This window comes from Callorhinus ursinus, unplaced genomic scaffold (assembly GCF_003265705.2).
Source record: "Callorhinus ursinus isolate GAN/ISIS: 27379988/994484 unplaced genomic scaffold, GSC_fseal_2.0 scaffold5, whole genome shotgun sequence".
Lineage (NCBI taxonomy): Eukaryota > Metazoa > Chordata > Mammalia > Carnivora > Otariidae > Callorhinus > Callorhinus ursinus.
The window spans coordinates 69,808,900-69,830,713 of record NW_027397067.1 but is presented as its reverse complement, the minus strand read 5'-3'; the positions used below and the strand labels follow the sequence as shown (position 1 = coordinate 69,830,713).

At 49.2% G+C, this 21,814-nt stretch overlaps 1 long non-coding RNA gene across 6 annotated transcripts in view; it reads right to left on the bottom strand.

The window, feature by feature from the left end:
• LOC112823393 (uncharacterized) overlaps window positions 1-21,814 on the bottom strand; it is a 379,174-nt gene that overhangs the window by 211,898 nt on the left and 145,462 nt on the right. The gene's annotated exons all lie outside the window — the stretch shown is intronic.

The window sequence follows — 21,814 nt, the reverse complement described above, 5'->3', positions numbered from 1 at the left end:
TGCCTCCTCTTTACACAACAGAACTACAGCAACTAATGAGATTCAACTATACTTGCTTTCAGGATCCATCCTATCACCACCTTAGTTCCCACCAAACCGCAAGTTCCTTAGGGCCAGGGACTGTGACTTGACACCACCACAGAATCTGCCATGCCCCCCTTCACCTACCCCATGGTGAGGCCCAGAGCAGGGCAGAGTAGGAAGGGCCTATGCTCCCCTCCAAGCTCCCTTCCAAGCTCCCCTCCACGAACCTGAACCTCATGACCCTCTTAGAGAATGGGGATCATCCCGGTACCTGCCTTGGGTTGTTGAGAGGACTCAGTGAGCCAGCATAGGTAAGCACTTGACTCCTGGCCCCCTGGGAGCACCTGGTGAACTGTTCTTATTTGGGAAACTTCCAAAGAAGATGCCCCTTTTCTTTCTCAGAAAACTGTCACTATGCTTGACCACACTCTTCCAAAAAACCCCTTTCCACACATTGAACCCAAACCCTCTTGTAGATTCTGCTGAGTTTTCAGTAAAAACAGCTAGAAAGGAAAAGCAAGTAGCCACACAGCCCCGTAGGAACCATCACGAACTTGTCAATCCATCGACAGTTTTTGGCAAAGTACTGCAACAGACACAGAAAGAGCCTGACCTCTCTCTCCCTAATCTCATCCCCAAATGTCAAACGTGCCACCAACGTAGGAGTTTACAAAGTAGCCTGTGAAGAAAAATATACATTAACCTATAAGGGGAAGCTACGTTAAACAAGAGTAGAGGGAAATATTACACATAATAAAGGGCAGAATTTGTAGTACACACAGTACTCGGGTGTGTTCATAAACCCAAGCTTACACTTCTGCAACACTAAAGGAAGTAAATTATTTACGCCAGAAGTGCTCACCGGTGCCCCTCCTAGAGCTCACTTACGCCCAGGGAGGGGTCACCTCGGCAGGGACGACATTTCTCACCTGCTCGCTTCTAAGGAGGGACGATGTGCCCAGCTCTCACCAGAAGAATGCAAGGGCAGTTACTGGATGCCATTTCCAGACGAGGTGTTTAGGAAGTGGGTGTCCGCCTTGACCTTCCCTTCCCCCCTCTGCCAGCTAGGTTACATTTCAAAGTCACTGAAGAGATGGAAGCTCAAGAGCATGGAACACACTTGAGTCTTCCAATCGCTGCAGAAGAAATGCCACCCACGGACCAGGAACATCCCGGGGGGCTAGTCTGTGAGTAAGAAATGGGCGTCTTTTGTGCTGAGCTACTAAAATACTGAGGTTTATTTGTTACAGCATCTAGAGTTACTCAGTGGAACAGTCCCACCTTTTTTTTTTTTTTTTTTTTGCTTTGTTGGATGAAAAAACTGGGGCTCAGTGGTAGATTAAACTTGACAAGGTTACACTCCTAGTAAGGTGTTGATTTCCACTAGTTGCTGAGAAAGTTTTGAAAGCCTATGGTCTTTCTGAAAGACCCAGCTGCTGACAAGCTAAGAGCTCTCTAAGTGCTCTGAGAGTCCAGATGAAGAAGGGTTCAGGGAAAACACTCTGAAAAGCACAAAGCACTTTAGAAAGAACCAAGGCGCATTTGTCATCAGTTTCCCTGTCCACGTTCCCTTTGCTTAGCCAGGTTCAGTCCATCCAGAATTTCACTTCCAATGGAAGCAGAGAAAGCAAATGCGGTCGCAGACACACCTCACGACTCTCAAAGCCTTCTTATGACTTTGAAACGGGCTGAAAGAGTCCATCCTTCCCACCCACCACGTGCCCCCGCCCCCAGCACCAGTCTGTGCTCTGGGTTCAGTTTATTATGAGCACTGCCCGTGGCCAGACACGGCCGGGCTGCCTCACTGAAGCCGAAGAAAAAATGAGTACTAGATGTGACAGGGAAGCTAGATGTGCAGACGGGGGGCATTTTGAGGCCCTCACTTCCCTGCTCACAATTAGTCAGCTTCTAGCAGTGATGAGAAGCTGAGGATGTCACAAACAGTGACCTTCGCTGACAGCTCCTATGAGGAAGGACTCTCCAAGGTACTTGTGGATTCACAACATTAGCCAACCTTCTGCTCAGAGCCTTGGACAATTCGCAGGGAAAAGGTATTTCGTCTGTCTAGCTACTCCCCAGGCTTTCGATGTGGACCTACTGTGCATCAGGCAGTGACCTAAACGAAAGTGAGACACAAGTCCTCAGCCCGAAAACCCGGGCTGGCTGACAGACACACACATGCTTCCGACCCACACACTGTCAAGGGCCCACTGTCCCGTGAGTTCCCATTCTTCAGAGTAGCCGTGATGGTCCAAGCCTATGTGCACTTGTATGTCCGTCTTTCCCACAAGAAGGTAAAGGTCTGTTCATCTGTGTGGCCCCATATTTTGCACAGGTTCTCAGGGTGTGTTGCCTGAACTGAACTGAACCAAGGGAAGGAAGGGAGGGAGGGAGAGAGGGAAGGAGGGAGGGAGGACAGAAGGAAGGAAGGAAGGAAGGAAGGAAGGAAGGAAGGAAGGAGAGACCCTGGGAATATAAAAATGAACAAAATGCTTTTCCTAAGCCCAAGGCAATGATTGTAGATTAATACTGAGGGTGGACAGGTAAGGAATCACAGTGAGTCCAAGGACATCAGATGTGTAAAATAAAGAAATAATGGAGAAGTCATTAGCTCTGGCAGGAGCAGTCTCCCCGCAACGAGTAGACATGAATTAGGACCGTTTGATTTGTTACACATTCCACAGCATCCCCCTGCACACTATTATAATCTTTGTTCATCATCTGTCCCCTTCAAAGACAAAATTCCCCAAGAAGCAGAGATGGCTTCTCTCTTGTCCGTTCCCCAGGACCCGGAAGTGCTCGATAATCATTTGTGGAACAGATATATCCGATTAGAGACAAAAACACATTATAATCCCCTAATAGATACAGATAGAGCTACGGGTGCTAGGCTTACACACAGGACAAAGCGACCAACTGTGCTCTGAAGGGAACAGCAACATTATATATATACACACACACACAACTTTCGGCTACCACAGTGGTAACAACCGGTCTCATGGACCAGTTGTGGTCCCCAGAGTGAACGCTCACCGAGTCTCATGAGGAAGTTGGCATCATTACTTCACAGCGGAAGAGCAAGGTGCGGGCAGAAGAGAAGGTGGCAGGCCCCAGGGCACAGAGCTAGTAAACACAAGAGTTGTGTGACTTCACATGGTGCCCCACTAGAGCACAACCTCAGGAGAGTCAGAGGGAAGGAGAAACGAAGTCACTCCTGCAAAGCAGACAGCCACCAGCACTGGGCTAGGCAGACCCTGGGCACAGAGCAGACACCAGCCCTCATGCCTCATCACATTCCCCAGTGAGTCTGCACGGCTCAGGTGTGCCCCACAGCAACACCAGTTCGCTGATTCGCCACCATCGGAAGAGACTTCTAAAAACACCAAAGCCCAGATCCCTCCCCAGACCAATGAAAGCCTAGTTCAGGGGTGAGGGGTAAGGGGGCGCAGGAATTGGATACCGGTATTTTTCTGCAAGTTCCTGGGTGACTATGGCATGCAGACAGGGCTGAGGACCTCTGGGTGAGGCGTCTGCAAACCCACTACCATCCCAGAGCAGGGATCTGGCAAGAGGAACTGCCAAGAGGTTGCTGGAAATCAGGTGTCAGTACAAGAAAGAATGGCTTGACTATTTCCCTGGACGAATCATTTATTCACCTGTGACGGTATCCTGAAACAGGGTACCTGTCAACTCTGCCTGTGGCCCAGAATGCTGGGCTTAGCAGTGCCAAGGTGGGAGGCTCCCCACAGGTACTCGGGGAGGATGCCCACCACCTGCAAACCTAACGCTCTGCCCTGTAGCAGCTGGAGACCTTGCAAAAGTCACTCGACTCTCTGAGCGTGTTTTCTCAACTGCGAAATGGGAATAAGCATGTTAACGATGATGAAAGGGGATATGGATGCCGAAGACTTCACTAAGCTGAAAAACAAACAAAACCAGAAAAACATCACTTAAAGAGAAAGCGTTACCACTGCCAACTTGGAGGAAGTCGGGTAGAGTGGTGGGTAGAGCAGGGATCTGGGTTCAAGCCTGGCTTGGCCTTTATTATGGAGTCAAGAAACTACTCCGCACACGTTCCTCTATCGTGGTCCACAGCACAGCAATGGCTCGTCTGCTCGTCCCCACATTCATCAAGCTTGTACTGGGCTTCCACCACGAGGTTGTTAGATGAAGCAAATGACATAATACGCATGAATATGCCTTGGAAATTGTAATCTGCTCTACCAAGGTGAGGCTATTGTTTCTGTGTGCAATGATTAACCACGGGCTCATGGGCTTCCGGGGTCTACAGGGACCTTACGGGGCCGCATCACCGTGGGATGCTCGAACTCCTCCCACCCTAGTCCCTCTCAGTCCAGTGTGACCTCTACGTGGATCTCACCGGCAAGGAGACCGTGTCTGCTGTCTGAGACCACTCAAGTCCACCCTGAGGGTCTCCATTTCCTTTACCTCCGTTGAGATGTCTGCCCGTTCTCTCCACTTCTCCGTCTTAGTTCTGATCTTTGGGGCCATATAAGACCCACCGGAGCTACTGTCATCCTTCCTGCATTTCTCATTGGAGACAACCATCATGAACGTCTACCTCCACCCTCCAACTCCCCCCACCCCCTTCTCTGGGAAGCTGGGGCAGTGCCAGTCCCCTATCTCCATCAGCTCGGGCTGCTACAACAAAAAAACTAGAGACTGTGTGGGCTTAACCAACAGAAATTCATTTTCTCACAGTTCTGGAAACAGGAGTCCAAGATCAAGGTGTTGAGAAGCTTAGGTTCTTCTGAGGCTTTTCTCTTGGGGCCCTACTCTCATGACTCCATCCACACCTAATTACCTCCCCAAGAGTCCATCTCCAAATACCATCACCTTGGGGGTTAGGACTTCACCATAGGAATGTGGGGGCGGGACACGATTCAGTCCACAACATATCCCCCCAAAAGGTTCTCTTGCTAAGCAGAAGCAAATCTTCTTCAGACACTGAGTACCCACAATGCCTACAAAGCATTAGTTATATACGTGGAGAAAACAAATAGGAATTACCTGCCCTCAAGACACTTCTGGTCAAAAGAGGATCTCTATCTACACATAAGAGATCCTTGCACCATCAGAAAGAATGGGCCACAAGCCAGGGATAGGAAGAGAGCCAAAGAGGTCAAGGGAAGAAGAAAACAGAGCCCTGCCCTTCAACTAGCTTTTATTATAGAGGTGGTGAGTCCTGAGCTGAAATCAGGAGACCCTCATTCATTCACCACTGACTGAGCACCTTCTCTCGCTTACAAGGATCCCTGCCACAAGCTGGAGATGTAGCCATGAGCAGAGCAGATAAGCCAGCAGCCTCTACAGAACTGAATTCTGTGTTCTGCTATAGGAACGCGATCCTTCCAGGTGGGATGGGTCAGGTCAGACTTCTCTGCACCCCTCGTCCCGAGCACAATGCCACACCCCGCGTAGGTGCTTAATGACATAGCTCATCAAATAACAATGAAAACGAAGACCTCTCCAAAGTCAGCCTTTATCATCGGAGGTAATTAATTGGTACTTGCTCAAGCACGGCCATGCGCCTTCCTAAATGCCAGATCCCTGATTATTAAGGAAAGCCAAGGGCCCCAGGGGTCCCGAAGAGCTGAGCCCTCAAAACCACCGTGACGCTGTTCTTGCGCAGACAGAGCACAAACAGGACTGGACTGGCCTTTTGATGACGACTCACCACCAAAATCCCAGGTCTCGGTGACAGGTTCAATCCTGGAAAAATGGAATTTGAAGAAGCTGGCTCCTGTGTCGCTGCCCACTGGACCACAGGTCTTGGGGGAGGGCTGGTGACTCCCACCCGAGCATCAATGCAAGTGTCATGAAGGAGGAAGACCTTCCACAGCTCGCAAGACCAAGGCCACAATGTGAAGGTCACTGAGACAACTGTTGCATTCAGTAAACCAGGGCTGCCTTCAGCTACTTGAAGTGGCAAGTGAGACAGGACACAGTTTAGGGTATCAGCTTGATGGGCAGGATGTCCAAAGAAGCTTCCATCGGAGCCCAGAAAAGCAGTTATAGGGCACCAGCTTGGACAAAGTGCAACTTCTCCTTCTGGGTTCCTGTCAATCTCCCCCAACATTTAGGGAGAGATTGTTGCTGTTCAGCCTTGGAAGCACTTTTCCCTTTTCAGTTGACTTTCCTGAAATCATGCCTTACTGAGCTATGGTTCTTACTCAACTCTACTTCCTATGCCAGAATCTTACTGACAAGAAATTTAAAAGGACTGGGTGCCAAAATACCCAGGCCGACACTTGTTTTTAGGTTTACCATACTTTTATACTAAAACATTTTACACTAATATTTATCCTAACATTAATATAATAGAATATCAAAATATCTCATGCTACAATATTACCTATGTTTAGTTCACACAGAATTGGGGTGCTACACTGTGGCTTCCCCTTGGTCATTTCGAACACTGAAGACATTTGCCTGGATATCCATGTTTACACTGCTCACATCCACACACAACACAACAGGATGGGCACAACCATTGCTTTTGTCAGATTTACCAAGTGTTAAGATTTTTTTACATGTATTCCTCAAAATATATATACACATATAGGCAGTCTCCAACTTATGATGGTTTGACTTACGATTTTTTTGACATTTTGATGGTGTGAAAGCAATACGCATGGAGTAGAAAGTGTACTTGGAATTTTGCATTTGGATCTTTTCCCAGGCTAGGGACATCGGGTATGAGCCTCTCTGTGGCGCTGGGTAGCTGCCCCAGCGCCAGTCAGCTAGCAATCTCAAGGGTCAACAACTGATACACTGACCACCGTTCTGTTTGTGACTTTCAGTAGAGTAGTCAATAAATTACATGAGATATTCAACACTTTCTCGAACAGGCTGTCCATTAGATGATTTTGCCCAATTAGAGGCTAATCCAAGTGTTCTAAGCATGTTTAAGGTAGGCTAAACAAGCTATGATGTTCAGTAGGTAGGTTAGGTGTACTACATGCATTCCTGACTTAAGATATTTCAACTTAATGATAGTTTTATGTGGATATAATCCCACTGTAGGTCGAAGAAAGAACTGTATACACACAGACACACACACATCTATTTTGAAAACATCACAGAGCTCTGGTTAAAAGTCTTAATGTCTTCAGACAAAAAAGTCTCACAGTTCAATTAATGTTTGCCCTTTGGGTACAATGTGACGGGGGGACTACTAAGAATTTCTAGTATAACAGTACCTGTGTCTTACCCAGGACTTAAAGAATAGGCTCTTCAATGAAGCAAATGTTTTTTGTGTTTTTTTTAAAGATTTTATTTATTTATTTGACAGAGACAGAGATAGCGAGAGCAGGAACACAAGCAGCGGGAGTGGGAGGGGGAGAGCAGGCCTCCCGCGGAGCAGGGAGCCCGATGCGGGGCTCGATCCCAGGACCCCGGGATCATGACCTGAGCCGAAGGCAGACACTTAACGACTGAGCCACCCAGGCGCCCCTGAAGCAAATGTTTTAAAAGACTGAGATACTTTGTTACGTGATGGTTTTACTGTAGCTCAAACAGTTTCTGATCACAGAATTTCTGAAAATTTTGTCATTTCTTTTATCATACTTACTGGAAGATGATGATTCCTTTTGCTGAAAGACTGAACTTACCCCCTTCTTTTGCATAGCCTTTGGTTGAAAAAAAACAACAACAAAACTTTCTACTAATGAAGTAAGCAGAAAGCTAATATTTTATATGCTTTTCAGCTGCGTAATTTAATATTGGGATACTTCATTATTAGCTTATGTCATTGATAAAGTGGTGATATGTATGAATATAGTTCAACCATATATTTATAATGTCTGGGAAGATGTGGCTATAATGCTGTGGGAGAAATGTAATTTGGCAGTGTTCACCTGCTTGCAAAAACCTAGTGCTAGAGCTTAACTATCTAAGTGCATGCTGAAATGAAAAGAACACACAGAATGGACTTAGCTTCTGACTCCTAGACAAACCTGTGGATTTCAGGCCCCCATCCCACAGTGAGCTCCTAAACCTCATTGGGTGGCTGCAGCATAAAGCCTGGGAGTGCTCAGCATTTTGCCCAGCACAGTGAGAGCTGCAGAAAAACACTTATAGATTCTATTTTTATTATTATCACCATCATTTATACTAATTACCAAGAGAACCATCCACGGAAACACCATGCCAGAACAAAGCAAAGAACCTGAACACAAAAGTGGGGTCAGCATTTAGGAGCTGCAAGTGGTCATGGGGCAGCCCAGGGAGAAGGAAACAAACAGAAACCATTCTGGAGAATGAATCCAAAAGGAGTAAGGAACAGGCACTGGGCAGGGGACATGTCGTTCCTGCAGGTGCTAATCCAGTGAGCCCACCAGAGCCTGCAGGGCACACCTTCTTGCATCAGTTTCCTCCTTGATAAACTGGAACAATGTTACCTAGTAGTGGGGAGATTCCATTAGTCAACCTGTAATAGCTCATGGCACACAGCAGAGCTTCAAGAGATGTAACTTTTGTTCCTGCCTCTTCCTTCTTGAATCAAGGCTCTAACACGCGAAAACTAACCTATACATAAACATAAACCCAAGTAAATGAAATTTTACATGAACTACAAAAGCCGAGTGATCATTAAAAGTCCCTGGGAGGAACTGATCACGGTTCACTAATTAACTGGGTTTGGAGATACCAAGCACCACTTAACTCATCATTGCTCCTTAGAGGAGCAAATATGATGACTGTCACTTGGCTAATTTATAATTTATACTCCTCTGGGAAGACCGGAAGAATATGCACTCCCCTCAAGTTCTCAAGGATGGACAATTGCCAGTTTCCTTGCATAAAGGTAAGGTGAGTCAGCTGGTTTCATGGTTAACCAGCATGGACTGCAGCCCCACTCCAACCCCCATGCATCTCCAACCTACAGATTTGTTAAGGATCAGACGGAGGAAAGCAGAGAATGGGTTGAAAAATGGGTGAGTGTGAGTGTTCACTAGGTAAGACCTTTTGCTCGGCACTGCCTGTGTGCAGGAACATGCAACAGAGACTGAGTTGGATAGGGGTTATCAGAACTAAACACGTATGTGCAGAAGCACACCCCCACACAACCCATGTGCTCACGACCTTTCCACTCTAGTGGTAAAACATGCTCTTTGTTTAAAAAAAAGAAAAAGTCAAAGTCAAAGCTCCCGCTTTTTCACACCTTCCAATCACAGTTCCCAGAAATGTCCGTTAACAAGAAGTACAGACCCTTCTCAGAATTTCTCCATGTGTTGATAAAACGCGTATGCCCCTATTGTTCCGTATGATTTTGTAAAAGCGGGCTAACTCTATGCAAAAAGTACGACTATTCTTCAATTAATTGATTATGGACACCTTTCCATATTAGTATATATAAATTTATCTTATTTGTGCTTAAATTTTTTTTAACTTTTCACTTTAAAACAATTCCACACTTCCAAAAAGAGTTTACAACTATAGTGAATTTCCATAGCCTTGCAATTTCTCAGTATGGATGTCTTGTGTAACCACAGTACAATTACCAAATTTTCTCAAGAAATTAACATGAACATGATACTATTGCTTAATCCAGAGACTTTATTAGATTTTACCAAGAGTGTCTTTCCCAACCCAGAATCCAATCCTGGATCACATATGGCATTTACCTGACATGTCCCTTAGTCTCCTTCAACCTGGAATCATTCCTCAGTCTTGCTTTGTCTTTCATTTCTGAACAGTACTGACAAGCTATTTTGTAGAAATGTCCCTCAGTTTGGTTCTGTCGGCTATTTCCTCATTATTAATTTGAGCGTGTGGGCTTCTGGCAAGAATCCCACTGAAGGAGTGGCTGACTCCAGGGCTGGGGGAGGGACAGACAAGATGAGACTAGAACATCTTGTGGTGCCAAAAAGTAAGGCAATGCTCAAAAAACAATGTCAAAAGGACATAGAGCTCAACATGAAGGGCACCACAGTGGCCAGATCTAGAAAACACTGAGCAAAAAAATAATTGCCGTTATCGATAGTAACCAATATAATAAAAATGCATGAGTTCCCACCAATAGGAATAGTTCAAATTTTTTTGAGTGGAAAAGAAAGGAAAGCTCTGCCTTACATTAGAATCCCAACTGATAAATACAGAAATAATGATGAGACAGACAACTGTTCGGCAAGCACCAACAGTTGAACAGTTTCAAACAAATAATCAATGATGGGTGCTAAAATTAGTCAGGTACAAGTAAGATGAGAAACCCACTATTTACATGGTTTCAAAGTATCTCCAGACAAGATACTTACTAATAATAAAGAGAAAAATAGTAACTTTACAGTGGGGAAGCTGGCCAGACACCAGGTTGACCTTCATCAAGTGATCAAGGTCGATATCCTCAGGGATGGGACAAACCAACACCATGTACCTCCTGATCCGATGCACTGGGGAGGACACAACAGTTCACTCTTCTTGGTGACTGCTGAGCGGGACATGGTCCAGCAGTGAGGTTCTCTTCCGGGGTCTGCCATTTTATCAATGCCATCGCCGGAGTATCGTTCGCAACTTGTTTTATTGTTTCTCCAGGCCCGACTCATCAGAAGTGCACCCACTCTACACATTAAGAGGTCCTGCCAAAACTTCCTTCAACAAAGTTGGTCTGATTCATCACCACCCTGGCCCCCCGGCACTGCAGGAGAGTACCCACTTTCTCTTGCCAACATTCATCGCTACAACTTGCAGAACCCCTGATGCAGGAGCTAAGGAAACCAGCCCTGGCCGCGCCAGCGGGGACAAGATGCTGGAAGCAGGAGCCAAGAAAACAAGGAGCCTGGGTGCATCTGGCCAGGGAGGTATTTTCAGAGGGTTAACAAGGGCAGGGCTCCGGGCCAAGCACGACTCAACGGCATGCACGTGTACCAAAAAAATACCAGGGAAAAGGGCTCTAACGTAGCTGCAGGATGACACACTCATGTAGTACTGGGGAAGGACTCAAGAGCTTGAATTTGCACCAATCCCCATTGGCCATCAGCTCCTGACTTCACGACACCAAGTCTCAAACAATACCAATGTGGTAATGAAGTTTCCCAATCAAACCTGCTAATGCTAACTCCCCACCTTTGTGTTGTGTTTTATAACCCGCTTCATGTCACTTTATGGACATTTCATAACAACGGTGAGAAAAGCTTTACTCCCTTTACAGGTAACAAAGAGCAGACACTCGGTGAGAGGAAGTTAACTGGGCCAGAGTCCAACAGCGAGGGGAGGAGAGAAGCAGCTGGTTATGTGGAAGCCTAGGTTATGTGGAAGCCTAGCTCATCTGGAGAGCAGTGCTTCTCCCGGCCTGGACTGGTAAGGTGCTGTGGGCCCGCAGACATTCACTCTCCTCCCCTCCACAGCAACCTGATGAGGCCGGTGCCATCGCTGGCTTCATTTTGCAAGAAGGAAAGACTGGGATTTCTCCGAAGTCCTTGCCAGCAGTAAGGCACAGGCTGAGAACTCGCACTGGGTCACGCGACCTGTAGGCCCGTGTTCCTGTGGCAGTGCTGCGGGGGCTCTTCTCTACGACTTCCAAGACCTGGCTTCCTGCTGACTGCGCCCTGGGCAGTGAGCAGCGAGGGGTGAAGCAGAGCTTGTTCATGCTGCCTCCCACCTCCTGAGATGAAGAAAGGGCGAGAAAGGGGAAGCACCAGCCACGGGGGCCAAAGCCCTCCCTTCTCCCCGACACGATCCACCCAGTACACTCTCGGTCATGATCACCTACTGTATACACGCTGGCTGGACTCCACAGCCCTGCCTTACGAGCTAGTCTGCAGCAAGACAAATCCACGAACACAAACCCAAACGACAGTTCAATACCTGACAGTGACATCAGTGACGACAAAGCAAAGGGCTGAGAAAGACAGGGTGCGGGAGGCCTCAGAGAGGGTGGTGGTGACCCCTCACAGCAGGGGCAAAGAAGCCATCACTGCAGGGCAGAGGAGGGGCGCGGGAGGGTTTGATGTGGGCAGAAGGGAAGACTGCTGGCAGCTACTAAGCACCCACTTAGTGACCTCACTCACCCTTTCCTAACAACCCCTAGGCAGGCATTATCCCCATGAGGACAGTGAGGAATGAGAGAGGCAGCGAGTATTTGGAAAGGGAGGCTCAAAGAGGGTGGTTAACTTGCCCACGGCATCTAGGCACTGATGTTAAGACAAAATAAAATACAAAGTGATAAAAATGCCAGGATAAAAACCAGGTGTAGCTGGAACTCAAGTTGGGGTCTAACCAGGCTCCAGGTTTTCGCTGTAATTCACAAGAGCCAAGAAGGACACTGGACTGTATAAGAAAATCCAGAAGATGGGACCTGCTATAGACTGAATTGTGTCTTCCTAGAAATGCCTATGTTGAAGTCCCAATCCCCAATGTGACTGTACTTGGAGACAAAGTCTTTATGGAGGTAACGAGGGACAAATGAGGTCATAAAGGTGGAGCCCAGATCCAAGAGGACTAGTTTACTTAAAGAAGAGACACCACAGAGCCTGTGTACTCTCTCTCTCTCTCTCTCTCTCTCTCTCTGAGGAAGAAAGAAGGTGCCCATCTGCGTGCCAGGAACAGATTCTTCACCAGAAATTGAATCAGCTGCACCTTGATCTTGGACTCCCCAGTGTCAGAACTTCAAGAAAGTAAATTTCCTGCTGCTTAAGCCACCTAGTCTATGGTATTTTGTTACAGCCGCCCAATGTGACTGCGACTTGGCCAGTCTATACATCAGTCAGTATGGCCTGATTACTGTGTTCTTTTGAGTGTGCCCTCATCACTCGTGTTTGAGCATAGCCCCCAAATTCTGCGTAAGTATTTGTTTGTCATTTATACACATAAATGCCTGTAATATTAGAAAACATACAAAAATGAAGCCATTTTCTAAGAACGGAATAAAATAAAAACAGGAGCTGTAACATTTTCTTCTTATGCCCTGTTTTGGGTTGAACTGTGTCTCCAGAAAGGTATGTTACAGTCCTAACCCCCCAGTACCTGTGAATGTGAGCTTATTTGATAATGGGGTCTTGGTAGAAGTAGTCAAGTGAAGTATGAAGTCATCTTGGATTAGGGTGGACCTAATCCTTACAAGAAAAGGGAAATCTGAATACAGACACACCACAGAGAAGCCCACGGGAGGCTTAAGTCAGGGGTAGGAGAGATGAAGCCACAAGCCAACAAAGGCCAGGGACTGCCAGATGCCACCAGGAGCTCGGAGAAGAGGAAGGACTCTTCCCTAGAATCTTCAGAGGGCGCACGGTCCTGCTGATGCCTTGATTTCAGGTTTCCGACCTGAAGAACTGAGAGAGAATAAACTTCTGTTGTTTTCAGCCACCTAGCCAGTGGTCCTTTGTCACGGCAACCCCAGCAAACCAGTACACACCGCCAATAAATCCACACAGCCCATTCTGGAATGCTCTGAATCAGGAAGGTAAAGTGTAAAGCACGATAAGGAAAATGGAATGCACGTACAAAGGCCAGCTTTTGCTACGGCTGACCATCATCATGATCATACTCAATGAGCATTATCGAGGAATATCGTGATTTATAACCAAGCGCATTGCCCCTGAAGGGGAGCAAGGACTCCAGCCAGACTTATCGTGTACAGGCTCGGCAGTAGATTGACAAAAGGACTGTCACCATGCCCCGTCAGGACAGCGAATGCAGACCAGGGTATTGGGGCAAGGGGCAAATCCCAGGAGGAGAGCCGACCCCGAAACGGGGTCAAGGAGACACTCCTCGGTAAGCGGCCATGGGGGAGCAGGGAGGGTCGCAGGAAGCGTGCCTTCTGCAGGGTCATGGCACAGAGGAAACCCCCCAAGAAGCCCCGGCCCACGTCTTCTCCCCAGGCCAGCCTCACTTCCCCGTCAGCACTGCCCCGGTCTGTTTGGACAGGGCTGTTTCCACCCCGCACGAGCACACGCCCCTGCAGACACAGAGGAGCCCAGCACACCCTGGGGACCGGTGCCCACAGTGGAAAACCCGAAGCATCACCCACCCTGCTCAGCAGGCTGTGGAGATAGGCCACCAGTGAGCCCCCCGGGAGTGCCCGTGGTCGTGGGCGGCGGCAGGAGGAGGTGAAGACAGCAGGCACGGCAGGCAGCGAGGGACACAGAAGGGCGCAGGTGGGCGGTGGGGGGGGCCCACTCAGGGCCTCGAGGTCACAAGTTTGGAAACCTGCTTCCAGCTCAGTTGAGCGAAGGAGACAGGAGTGGGAAATACAAAAATACACCTTGTTCATTAATCAGGGTTCGACCCGGAAGAGGCAGAATTTCAGATTAAAGAGCCATTTACTGAAAAGGTCAAAGGGGGACCCTCACACTTCCGAGAAATAGTGGCTGCATAGAGCAGCGCACCCCCTTAGGGATGGGGCAGAAGAGTGGGATGATGAGAAGTCCTGCGGGCCCTGGGGGTTGGGGGGTCTTGGCTGGAGGTGTCATCTCTGAGAACAGCCAGTGAGGCTGGTTCCCAGGGGGTGGGACGAAAAGGGACCTGTGCAAGCTGGAAGCCACCACTGCCCTGAGACCAAGTGCTGCCCCCGTCACCACGTCAGGAACAGGGGCGAATAGCAAGGTGCAAGGCCCTCCGCCCTTCCAGGCTTCCAGTCCCCCTGGAGCCATCAGATGTGGCCACAGTGGGCCTGCAGTGCTTCAGGGGTAGAATCAGAAGCCGCGGGCTGGTCACTGCTCCCTCAACACCGGGCACACACAGGGGCAAGAGTCAAAAGGTTTCCAAACAACCGCTCAGGCACAGACCCTGGGCAACCCCACAGGACACTGACCTGAGCCGGGCAGCCAGGCGGGTACGTCACACCAGGTGTTCCGGCTCCTCGTCGGCCCCATGTGCCGTCCAGTTCCCCACCAATCCCTGCCGCCTGCCCACCAGGCCCACACTCCTGACTCCCATCACCTGCCTGGCCATGGAGACACACGAGTTTGGGATAGCTGGCAGAAAAGGGAAGCAGGGAGGGCATCCCGCACTGGACATGAATGCCTTCATTCCCCTTCGGTGTGCGGCAAATTCTAAGAAAGCCGGGCATGTATCTTGTCCACTGCTTTAGTTCCCCGACAAACTCACGAACCGAATGGCTGAGCCCTTTCTCTGGTTTTGGGGGGCTTTGTGAGTCCCTGCTGAGGTGACACAGGACTTCCCTCAAGGGGTCAGTCTACTTAGGAGAGGCAGACACGCAAGAGTTCAATTAAAAAAACGAAAAAAGGGGGGGTGGGCATATTCTGATGTGGTAAGGCCAGGGGGCTCAGGAGTGTGGGAGGAGAGGGCATGCCGCAGGGGTGACATGGGGAAAGGAAGGCCATGGGGCCAGGAAGGGCACAGAGGCCCAGGGAGAGATGAGCAGAGGCTGATGTGCATGTGACGGTGTCCTGGTCTACACGCACTCTGGGAAGGAGCCATCTCTGAGTCTCTGTCCGCCTGTGTCCACGAGACCACAGTACCCACACGGAAAAGTCCAGTGTTCCCAGGCATGGCTCTCTGCCCATGTGGACCTTTGGACCTCAGCATTCATCACCTCCTCTTGCCAATCAATGTGGCCAGAAAAAAACAAGCCTGTTCAATAGTGTGGGAGTGCGGTAATGGATTATAGCTGGGACATCCGCTGAATTCATGGTTAGCTTAATATAGATTCGGATGGATATGTATAAGAATATTTATACACAAGTGGGTATACGAGGGTTAGTATACACACATGTATTTCATCACTGTCACTGAGAAGGCCTAGGAGTGACATCCCAGGAGCCATGAGCACATCTAGCACCCACACCTTGGTTTCTAATACCATTCCCTGATAAAACAAACTGGGCTCCTTGGGGAAATGGCTGATTCTAGATCTGGGGCAGGAAATAATACAAGTAGTGCCAGAAAGTAAGGAAATGCTCAAAAACAAGCAAACAAGCAAGCAAGCAAACAGATACTCCCACAATAATGGGAGGTATGTCAAAAGGACATAGGATCCCACAGAAAGAGCTCCCAATGGCCAAAGCCGGAAAAGCGTGTGCAAATAAAGTCAAAATCCAAAGTATATATTCAATATCCATGATGCCATATTGAGATATATCAATATAGACGGAGTCGGGGGAAATCTCCCATGGAGAAGAATTCCACACAGTTTGTGTAACGACTCCACCACCAAGGAGGAACGTGGTCTCCCACTCCCTAAGTGTGGCCTGTATACAGTGACATCCGTCCAAGCACAGCGGGGAAGGTGAAGCAGGGAGAGTATATTACAATGGAGAAATCTGTCAAGCGGCACCATAGCCAGGTGGTCAAGGTCAACATTAACAGTAATTACTCATGTGACAGCGTATCACTTGATATGATGCGATGAAAATAGCACTCTATCCCTGGGGTCTTCCTTCCCAAAGCCATGATCCCAGTCTACTGCTGGGAAAAACATCAGACAAGTCCTAATTGAGGGACAATCTACAAAGTACCTGACCAGTACTCTCCAAAACCATCAAGGTCATCAGAAACAAGGGAAGTCTGAGAAACTATCACAGCCAAGAGAGGCCTAAAGAAAGACCAGACTAGATAGGGTAGAGTGGATGGGATCCTTGGACAGTAAAAGGAATATCAGATAAAAAGGAAATCTAAAAAATAGTAAGTATAAACTGTAGTTAATAATAGTGAATCAATATTGGTCATTCATCGTAACAAATGTGCCACCCTAACGTAAGATGTTCATAGCAGGGAAAACAAGTGTGGGGTATGTGGGATCATTCAGAAGGACTGTCACAATTTTCTGGTAAAATAGGAAACTGTTCTAAAAATAAATTTTGTTTAAAAATGTGTGTGAAGGATACGGATGGGAGACTGGAAGCACAGGGGGTACAGGTAAAAATGATGACTCCTGGAAAATTTGCTGCGATTTCTGCTCCTGTGATGATTCTCCGACGCTGCCTTCCGCCATCACTGGGGACAATCAGGTTCGAAGACCCAAAACAAATGGCCAATGAAGGTGTCTGGTCAGCGGCCACTGATGGGCTATCTCAAGTGTCTCTGAAGAGTCAGACCACAATGTCATTTGGTGCTCAGAACAGCTCACTTGGCAGAGGAGGAAACTGAGGCTCAGAAGCACCAAGAGCCTTCTTCCCAGCCCCGGGCTGGCAGGTGGCAAAGCAGAGACCAAGGCTCAGGTCTCCTTCCAGGGTCCCTTCTGCTACAGGTCCCCTGCCGAAGTCCCAATTCCCTCCCATCCGGGCACGGGCAGGGGCAGACAGTCAGGGAAGAAGCAAGCTCAGAGAGGATGGCACTTAAATTGGTTTTTCTTTTTTCTTTTTCCTCTTATTTTTATGAAATTTTCCCTTAATCCAACCTTTTTAAAGGTCCCTCCCCCATCTGATTTCCCACAGGCATGAAGGCAGGGTGCCTCTGGTCTGCAACAGCAGAAAAATGGCCATATGAGTCCTTGAGGCCGAACGCTGTACGACGCTGGAATGGGTCAATTCCTGCGTTTTAATAAAGGTTTCATCTTTGCAGGGAAGTTTAAAAAAAAAAAAAAAAAGGCCAGCTTGCATCCATCCCACTGATGGGTGTTTTCTTCCTAAAGGCACCCACCACGACTAGCTCTACCAGAGTGACCAAACGGGAGAGAAAATGCCTTGCAGCAGAAGAATATGAATTCCCAGCAAGCTGGTCATTCCCCTCGGAGAGACCACAGGGACCCAGAAGGCAGCAGTGCGGGGCTTCTGGAAGCCACCCACATCCCAGAGGAGCCAGGCCACAAGACAGCTGTGTACCACACAGGACTGTCACTTCACCCATTACAAACCAAGGATCGAACCCACTGCAGCCAGCCACCCAGACAAAGCTGGATCCCAGGGGAGCAGGAAGGGAAGGGCTTCTCACCCGGAGAGAATCTGGTGCCCAAGCTAGGAAGCGACTGGAAGGAACAGGGGGCGCATCTGGGGTAAGAGGTACCAAGAGACACACTGGGATGGGCTAAGCCAGGATACAGAGCACTTACTACAATTTAGCAAATGGTTCTCTCATTAGTAAAATCTTCTGAATGTTAGCCTCAAGTTACAAAATAAAAGGAACTTGAAATGATGCAAAGGCACGGAGTACTAATCTGCATCACACACATTCCACAGGGAGACGCTTTCATTTATCATCTTGGGTGTGTTCCTTAACCTCCGTCCCCTCACACGTTCGGAAAAGTAAATGAGATGATAGATGGAAAGGGTTGGGGCGCCTGGGTGGCTCAGTCAGTGAAGCATCCAACTCTTGATTTCGGCTCAAGTCATGATCTCAGGGTCGTGGGCTCTATGCTGGGCGTGGAGCCTACTGGAGAGTCTCCCTCTTCCTCTGCCCCTCCCCCAGCTTGTGCGCACTCTTTCTTGCTCTCTCTCTAAAATAAATAGAATCTTTAAAAGAAGATATATATGTACGGAAAGTACTGAGCTACAATTATTACTCGTAGTACTCATATTTTTACTATGACACAAGTACTGAGCCCCAACACCACTTCTACTCCCATAAAGACAGCACCTTGTTCGTGGTGCCTCACAGCACTGATCGAGCTGCCTCTAGTTCCAGGAGCCTGATGCCACGAGCACAGGAGAGTTCACGAAATACCGGATTCTGTGTGAGCAAGGAAGAGAAGAAGAGTGACGACTATGGGCGGGCCCGGCCTAGGGAAACTGCCTCAGGATACAGGCTGGACAGACAAAGGTAGCTCTTACAGTCCCTCCTGTGGGCACCTCATCTTCAAGATGGGATTGTGAAGATTCAAAGGTGTCAGCCAGGACCCAGCTCTCACAGAGGAGCCTCGGGGCCATGGCAATCAACCCTCCCCATGGCCCGTGGCCCGAGCTGCGCGTCCACCACGCACCCGAGTCAGCTCAGGCTGCGTTAACAAAACTCCAGAGGGCACACAAGGCTTGCATGACAGACACTGATTTTCTCGCAGCTCTGGAGGCAAGAAGTCTGAGATCCAGGTTCTAGCCCATTCAGTTCCTGATGAGAGATCTCTTTCCAGGCGTGCAGACAGCCACCTTCCTGCTGCGTCCTCACATGGCATAGAGAGCGAAGAGCAAGCTCTACCGAGCTCTCGTGTCTCTTCTTATAAGGATAAGGACGCTAATCCGATTGGATCAGGGTCCCACCCTTCTGACCTCATTTAAGCCGACTTACTCCCTTCAGTCAAACACAAGCACAGGGGGGAGACGGCTTCAGCGTGGGAATCCGGGGGAGGTGGGGGGCACACATTTAGGCCATAACACCGTGCAAACACAGTTGTTTGAATACAGTCTCCCCCAGCGTGTTTACCTACTGTTGTCTCTCAGAGCTGATGTGCTACCTGGCTCACGGCAAGGGTGGGAGGGAGGGAGGAAACTGCCGTATCATGCAGGCCACCACACCAGGTGCTGCGGAGGTGGACTCCAGTGCAGCCCCGGTTAGCCTCTCCTCCCTTCCCCCAAGAGGCACTCTTGAGAGAAAGATCCTCATCTTCAGAAGAAAAATCTGTGAGACAGAGAAAGGAAGATGGAAGAGAAAAATCACAGGAGAGGCAGACAGACGGACAGACAGATGGAGCAATGAGGGGCCACAAAGAGACAGTCCAGAGAGCCTGCAGATCGGGTGGGGCAGGCCTGAGTGCCCGGACTCTGAAGATACAAACTTGAGATGCACCACCAGCCAGCAGGGAGGCCTCAGCAGCACCATCTGTCTGAGTCTCCAGGTCATTCATCGGTGAGATACGGTGTCCCAGTCTGCTCAGGCTGCCATCGCAAGACGCCACCAATGGGGTGCCTTAAATAACATCTCTCAAGGTTCCTGGAGGCTGGACGCCCAAGACCTAGGTGCTGGCAGACTTCAGGTCCTGGTGTGCAAAAGACAGTCTTCTGGTTTTGTCCTCACACGGCAGCGAGCAGAGAGAAGCGACCCTCTTCTGATGTCCCTTTTCTAAGACCCTTAATCCCATCGCTGAGGGCTCCGCCCCCATGACCTCATCACCCCCCAGAGGGCCCGCCTTCTAAGACCACTGCATTCCCGGTTAGGGTTTCAACATATGAATTTTGGGTGGCACAAACATGCAGTCCACGACATCAGGGATCCACAAAGCCAGTCTCCATTTCCAGATGGCCTTCAGAGCAAGGCTTCTCCTTCCTTTACTGCAGACGCCTGCAGAGCGAATGCTGTAGTTTCTCAGTCCAGACTCGGGGACAAAGAGACAGGAGAAAGGATGAGGGAGACCTTTATAAACTGAAAGCCCTTAAGCACGCACAGCGTTTATGTTGTTTCCCAAAGCCGACTGCGGAGCCCTTGAGAGAGGAGTACTTTCTACCTTGTTTCCAACTTTCTGGCCCAAACTCAGTGTCCTCAAATTCAGGCGGTCCAAGAAAACATTCCCCAAGCATGTCCTATGTGCCTGTCATGACGCCAACAGCCAGGACCAGAGAGGGAGCAAGACGCACAGCCTTCTCTCAAAATATTTACAGGGCAGGGGAAAGAGCTGATATTCCAGAAAATCGGAGGCTGCTTCTGGAGACAATGTAGGCCACTGGGGACATAACAAGAGCCCAAGTGACAAAGTCTGGCCTTTAATAATAACTGTAATAATGATCACACATGACGATAACGGCGGTGGTTATTATCCCCGAAAGAGTCCCAGAAGCACTTTTGTTTTCCGGGGCGTGGCAAGGACACCGTGCCCTGCCTCTGCCTAAGCCCATGGTGGCACAGCTGAGGAAGCCCGATGTCTGCCAGCACAGCAGGCAGGATCAGAAACAACAAAATTAGGTGCATTTCCTTCCAGACTTGCGAATCCCTCTTCTGCATTTGCCCTCACACTCTGACATTAATTGAACTCTGTCTCCACTGCTAAAAATAAACTCCAGGTCAAATGCAATGAGCCAAAAACCTCAGCATGAAACCACAAGAAATAGAGTAAATAGTAAAATGGGCTAATAGCAGAGGTGTTTGGGTGAAAATACGTGTTCTGTTTCAAGCCTAGAGTCCCGAGCGGGCCGGGAGCTCTTTCAGTGCTGTAGACAGAGAAAGAAATAGCTGTGGCCAAAGACCAGGGCTGGCTCCTTTCCACAGGCAGGCAGGAGCCCGTGGGTGCCCTCTCCCCCAAAGGTCAGGGCTGGAAGGCAGCCTGAGAACATCAGGCAGGAGCCGAGAGATGCTCCCAGGGGGAGATGGTGCCAGGAGGGGAGTCCAAAAGAGCAAGGTGAGGGTCAGAGGGAAGAAGGCACAAGCCTATCTGCATGTCCAAGGAGGGGTGGGGATGGGAGAATCACCCATCAGAAGCTAGACAGGCAAGGAGGTGGAGGCGAAGCCAGCAACAAGGGCTACCTTTTGGCTGAGCATTTTTTTCAGGCCAGCTTTGGGCTCCTCAAGACCGGCCCAAGGGGGGACCGGTCCATTTTGCAGCTGAGAAACAAGAAGCCTGGAGAGTGGTGAAGGACCTGCCCAGGGTCCCTGGGGGCCTGGGAGGGGGCGCTGGGGTCGGGGGGAAATGCAGGGGTACTCTGGTACTCTGTTCCAGGGCCCAGGCTCACGGACAGCAGGGGTGCAGGCAGACAGGCCCCTAGTGGAATGACGGTGTCCTCAAGATGGGTAGAACCACACACACGAGCACAGCGTGGACGCCTTTCTCAGAGCCCCCAGCACAGACCAGCCCTGCCCGGACGTGTTCAGGGCGGAGCGCCTCCGAATCCCAGCACCCACCCCTGCTCCATCTGCCTACTCCCAGCAGCTGAACTCTGGGGAAATTCTTTTCCAATCACCCCTGGGCAGATCAGTCAGGCTTCTCTCTTCCATTCACAGAATGCAGGCAACA